This window comes from Leucoraja erinacea, chromosome 9, assembly GCF_028641065.1.
Source record: "Leucoraja erinacea ecotype New England chromosome 9, Leri_hhj_1, whole genome shotgun sequence".
Taxonomy (NCBI): Eukaryota; Metazoa; Chordata; class Chondrichthyes; order Rajiformes; family Rajidae; genus Leucoraja; species Leucoraja erinaceus.
In genome coordinates, this window is record NC_073385.1 from 40,419,303 (window position 1) to 40,425,990 (window position 6,688).

The window sequence follows — 6,688 nt, forward strand, 5'->3', positions numbered from 1 at the left end:
TGCTGAGTCTTAGAACCACCCAAAAGGAATAATGGAATATTAAGCCATCGCACAGACTTTATATCATCATTATACTTCGACTTCAAATGTATCCTATGATCAGGAGGCAAAAAATGTGTTCTTTGTGTTTCAGACACTAACACACAGTAATTTCTACAGCGCCATGTCTGTGTAATCTGCATATTCTTTTATCCTACCAATCCACTATGAATACAGATCATTTAATACTTTTTTTTTAAACAACTCTAAACCGTAGGCATATTAACCACACAAGGGTCTCTCAACCATTCAAATGAGGATGATTTCCATGGTGATGATACCTGGTAGTAATTATGGTCACTTCCTACAGCTGAGTCTCATAGTGGTTTGATGCAGAACAAGTCCTAATGGTACAAAGTGTTTAATTTTGCAATTTTAGTTTTAGATTTACAGCGCGGAAACAGGCCCTTCAGTCCGCACCCGCCAGCCATCACCCTGTACACTAACACTATCCTACACACTAGGGACATTTTTTTTTCGGAAGTCAATTAACCTACGCCTTGAAGTGTTTGATGAAACCGGAGCTCCCAAACAAAATCCACGCGGTCACGGGGAGAATGTACAAACTCCGTACAGAGAGAAACCGTAGTCAGGATCGAACCCGGGTCTCTGGCGCTGTAAGACAGCAACTCTACCACTGTAATAATAATAATAATTTTATTTATAGAGCACTTTAAAAACAATCATAGTTGCAACAAAGTGCTGTACATCACTAATCATTGACAAAAAAGTTAATACACACCAATAATAACAATCAAAAGAAATAGTAGGAAAAGACATGTAAAATAAAGAAACATTAAAAACAACAAAAACAGAAGCAAAGTCTCAGGCATGGTCAAAAGCCAGGGAGTACAAATGTGTTTTAACACTGGATTTGAAGATGGACAGTGAGGGGGCCTGTCTGATGTGCAACGGCAGAGTGTTCCAGAGTTCTGGAGCAGCAACAGAGAAGGCTCTATCCCCTCTGAGCTTCCAATTAGACTTCAATACTTCCAGGAGCAGCTGACCAGCTGACCTGAGGGACCGGGCAGGAGCGTATGGGTGGAGCAGCTCAGAGAGGTAAGGCGGGGCGAGCCCATTCAGAGATTTAAAAACAAATAACAGTACCACCATGCCACCGTCCAAGTTGAGGTCCGGATTAATTTTCAGGGGTCTGATCCAGTATAATTTACTAACAGCTACGACTTTGTATGGCTTAGACTTTATTAATATAAAGGGCTTTCCTTGGAAAATACCAAGGCTATCCCGGAAATGCCAACACCTTTTGGTTTTTAGTAACCAAGTGGCTGATTAGATCATGCCTTGTTGGAGTGAAGATTAGACAGACACACCTTCCATCCATAGATAAACACAAGGTGCTGGAGAAACTCAACGGCTCACGCAGCTCCTCTGGAGAAAAAGAACATATGACATTTCAGGTCGAAGCCTTTCTTGAGACTGGAGGGAAGCTTCTTCAAAGTGGGCATACCTTGAGGAGATAGGATGTCGAAATCTAACTCGTCGTTACAATGTCATAAGGTCATAAGTGACAGGAGTAGAATTAGGCCATTCAGCCCATCAAGTCTACTCCGCCATTCAATCATGGCTGATCTATCTCTCCTTCCTAACCCCATTCTCCTGCCTTCTCCCCATAACCTCTGATACATGTCTATTCTTAGAAACAGTAAATGCAAAGCACAGCACAGCAGGTAGACAGCCACTCCCCGACTTACATAGTAGGTGACCTATGTAAACTCACACTTATGCATTCTTTAATTTCTAAAGTAATGCTTTAAGCTCACTGCTTTATTTCCGAGTTGCGCGTCTCATGCAGTCATTTCCACAAGACAGGCAGCTATTCTCCTAGAGGCTCCCCTTGGTCTCCGTGTCGAAGCTCACCACATGGTCTCACTGTCGGAGCTCCCCCGTAGTCTCCGTGTCGGAGCTCCGCTGTGATCCACCACTGATCCTCTACAGTACGGTATAGTGCGGAGTAGTATTTCCGTTTCCAACTTACGTAACATCTGACTTACGCAAGGGACCGCGGGAAGTAACATTTACGTAAATCGTGGAGCATCCGTATTCAGTTTATCTTTTACTTGGCTACAGATAAGAAAAAGTGGTAATGACATTGCGAATAAATACTTTTCTTCCACAGTAATCCAACTTTTGGATTATTGCAAAAGTCTACTGGACAAATCAGACCACAGTGATGTGCTGGGTAATGTTGTAAAAAAAGCGATTTATAAAATGAAATGTAGTTACTGGACAGGAAATAAAAATCAGTCAATAAAGGCTGGATTTTTCACATGGATAGATAGATTGATGCCTATAGATTTTAGACATTAAAGATACAGAGTGGAAACAGGTCCTTTGGCCCACCGAGTCCACACCAACCGGCAATCACCCAGAACACAAGCACTATCCTACACACTAGGGATGATTTATAATTTTTTTACTGTAGCCAATGAACCTACAAACCTGTTCGTCTTCGGAGTGTGGAAGGAAACCGTGCAAAACCCACGCGGTCACAGGGAGAACGTACAAATTCTGTACAGACAGCACCCGCTGTCTCTGGCGCTGTGTGGCAGCAACTCTACCGCTGCGCCATAATGGTTGAGGATATAATAAGGAAGCAGCGATTAAAGTGTCTTTGTTTTCCAGAAAGTAGCTGTCGGTTTATATTGAACATGTTTAGTTTGAAAGCCCGTGTACATTGATACAAGAGTTGAAACGGAATCAGTTTGTTTTTGTTCCGAATCATGTTCACTTGACAGAATTGTGTATTTTTGACAAATGATCTGCACTCTACCACTGGGCAAAATTCCCAGTAAAGGGTTTCTGTGGAAGTAGAATAAAATAATGTCTGGGAAGAGTGGGGAGGTTCCTTATCTGATCTGGCACTCGTCCCAGTGCAGCAGTAGCTGGTCTTTCCCTCCTCTAAAGAATGTTGTTATTCCTCGCTGTTGGGCAGATGCAGTTTCCTCAGCTCACCTCCCGCAACCAAACTCTGATGACAAGTTTAGTTTAATTTAGTTTAGAGACACAGCATGGAAACAGCCCTTCGACCCACCGATTCTGTGCTGACCAGAGATCACCGTGTACACTAGGTTAGACTTTAGACTCTACAGATACAGTGTGGAAACGGGCCCTTTGGCCCAGTGAGGCTGTACTGACCAGTGATCACCCTGTACACTAGCACTATCCCACACAATAGGGAACATTTACAATCTTTACCGAAGCTATTTAACTTACAAACCTGTACACCTTTGGAGTGTGGGAGGAAACCGGAACATCCGGAGAAAACCCACACCATCACGGGGAGAACGTGAAAACTTCACACAGACAATCATCCGAGGTCAGGATTGAACTCGGGTCTCTGGCACTGTGAGGCAGGAACTCTACCGTTGCACCACTGTTTCACCACCGTGTTGAATTGGCCAACACCAGAGACTTGTGCGAGCAATCCATCAAAAGAAGAAATGGGTTTGGAAGGAGGTGGGACCTGGGGGCTAATGTCAGCAGCTGGAAATGGATCCACAGCAAATCAGCATCAGTTTTATGTAAAGTTTCAGAGATACAGGAACCAGGCCCTTCACCCATCAATTACATGCCAACCAACAATCACCCATACGTGCTCGTTCTATCCTACACACTAGGGACAATTTACAGAAGCAAATCAACCCACAAACCTGTACGTCTTTGGAGTGTGGGAGGAAACCCGAGCACCCACAGAAAACCCACGCAGGCACAGGGAGAACGTGCAAACACCACACAGACAGCACCGTAGTCAGAATCAAACCCGGGTCTTCAGCGCAGTGAAACGACTGCTTTACTGCTGCGCCACTGTGCCACCCATCAGCTCCACATTGAAAGCAACTGATAGAAAAGTGGGAAAAATGACTCGCAAATTACAGTGCATCTATCACAACGTTCAAGAGACATTTAGACAGGTACATGGGTAGGATAGAGCGATATGAGATAAGTGCAGGCAGGTGGGACTAGTGCAGTTCAATTTGGGCTGAAGGGCCTGTTTTCGCACTGATTCACTGTATGACTCTATATAGAAAATAACGTACAGCACAGGAACGGGCTCTTCGGCCCACAATATTTCTCCTGAACATGATACCAAGTTAAACTGATCTCATCTGCCTGTACATGATCCATATCCCTCCATTCCCTGCACTTCCACATGCCTATCTAAAGCCTCTTAAACATCACTATCACGTCCGCCTCCACCACCACCACCCATGGCAGTGTGTTCCAGGCCCCACGCCTCTCTGGAATTCATTGCCACAGACGGCTGTGGAGGCTCAGTAATTGGGTATTTTTAAAGCAGAGAATGATTGGTTCTTGATTAGTAAGCGCGAATGGGAATGAGATGGAAAAATTGATCAGCCAGGATTAAATGGTGGAGTAGACTCGATGGCCTAATTTTACTTCGGAGTCACGTGAGTGACTACGTGAAGAAGCCCGCTTCCACGCATGCGTGCCATATCGCTACACGCATTGCAACGAGTCACACAGGGGGGAACGGCGTTCCCCAAGCGGGAGATTTGAAAGTCGGGAACAGCAGGTAAGAGACTCTGCGTTCCTTTTTACTACTTACTTTTAGGAGGCTGCGGAAAGCTGGCGGGGAGACCCGTGGAGGGCGAGCAGCCAGCAGCAGCAACAGCACGAGTTTCCCTGGAGGGGAACAACCTGAGCCCGACTTTGCTCCCGCACCGGCAAAATTCACCTCTCGGCCGGGCGGGAAGCAAAGTAAAAAAGGTCCCTATGCCAGTCTCAAACGAGACTGGCTTGGGACCAGTCGCTAGCAGCCAGCACAGAGGCTGCGGGACAGACAGCTCGGACCAGCGGTACCGGGACTCGAAACGCTCAGCGAGTGCAGCGGCACTTATGGAGTCGGAACGGGATGTTCGGGCTGAAAACCTTGTTCACAAGGTAAGCACCAGGGTCCAGGGGATCTATAGGAACAGCCGGGGTTACCGGCTGCGGAACTGCCGCGAAGGACCAGGCCCGTGAACACCGGGGTCGGTCCAAGCGGCTCGAACCCGACACAGGGAACGACGGTCACCGGCGGGAGAAGGAAAGTCGGGAACAGCAGGTAAGAGACCCTGCGTTTCCTTCAACTTACCTTTCTAGGTGCAGACATGGACCAGGTCCATGTAAGGTGCAGAAGGCCGGCGGGAGAACCGCGGAGGAGCGGCAGCAGCAGCGGCAGCGGCAGCAGCAGTGGCAGCCGGCAGTTTGCAGTAGCACAGACAGCAGCAGTGGCAGCTGGCACTTCGTGAGGAGCTGGCAACGGCAGGAGCAGCATGGGCACATCGATTCCCGGAGGGGGAAAAACACCTGTGCCCAACTTCGCTCCAGCACGGTGAGAAAGTTCATTTCTCGGCAGCAAAGGACTTTGCAGTTGACTGGCTGCAATCTACTACAAGGGACCAGTATGTGAGTACCAGGATCGGTCCCAGCGGGGTTTTAGTTACAATAATCGCTTCTCGGCTTTTTGGCTAAGATCAAGTGTAGTATCTGTTCTTATCAGTTTAATATCTGATACACCCCTTATCTAGGGACTATATATATATTATATAAAAACTATAGTAGCTGTTATCATCAGTTTTAATGTCTTATATGTCCCTTATCTAAGGACCATATAAGTAGGAGTGCCCAGAATTGAGGGCATTAGAGTGGGGTTGACCGGCTGCAACGACCATAAGGGACCAGTACCGTCAGTACGGGGGTGGGTCCCAGGGGTCTAAGATAAAGGAGCAGCCAGGAGTGCTGAGAGCGTTGAAGTCAGGTTAAAGGAATAGATGGAAGCAGCTGTGCCAGTTATCCTCCACACCGGCCATATCCACTTCACGGAAGGAAGGACAACACTGGAGAAGGAGGACCATGGAACAGCGGGCAGCCAGCAGCAGCCAGCGGCACTTGGATCAACCATAGTGGGATCAGCTGTGCCCGATGTCGGCCCCGCACCGGCCAGATCCATGTGACCGAGCGGTAGGCTAGACACAAATAAAACGAGGGTAGTGGACTCGGAAGGTCCGACTTTTGCATAAAAACCGCCGGCAACCAGTGCCCGAGAGGGCTGGAGCGGGAAGAAGCGGTGTATGGAGCCTTGCTCCAACGTGATAAAACCACAGCAGTACCTCTTTGAGGGCTGCACAATGCTTCTACCCCATCAGAGGGGAGCACTGTGGGTCAGTTCTGGGCTGACCTGCAAGAGGGGTCCGCAGAACAAAAGACAAGTGGGCAGCAGTTTAGCCCCACATGGGTACCCCGTGTGGGACCCTAGAGATCTCTAACTCTATAAAAAAGAGTAGGCAGGACCCTGATGGGCCAGAGCCTGGTAATACAGCGTCCCATGATCCTAACACAGCAGGGACTCTGCTGGACATGGTGGCCGATTACTTTAGCCAAGTCAAACATGGGTAGACTTGGATCCAGGATGGCAATAGTATTACTATATGTCTGGCCACAAACGCCAACAAGAAAAATTTACAAACACTGGCCAGACATCTGCCACCTGGCAACGGTGAGGCATTACAGGTGCCCAGTGTAAACCAATGCATTTGGCAGCATATGGACGAACATCAGGAACCAGGACCTCAAGATCCAGAGAACCTTCAAGGGATTGACGGAAGGCATCATAGCACACACCAGC

At 47.6% G+C, this 6,688-nt stretch overlaps 1 pseudogene; it reads left to right on the forward strand.

Moving 5' to 3' along the window:
- Positions 1-5,511: 5,511 nt before the first annotated feature.
- Positions 5,512-5,621, forward strand: LOC129700620 (U2 spliceosomal RNA; annotated as a pseudogene).
- The last annotated feature ends 1,067 nt before the right edge of the window (positions 5,622-6,688 follow it).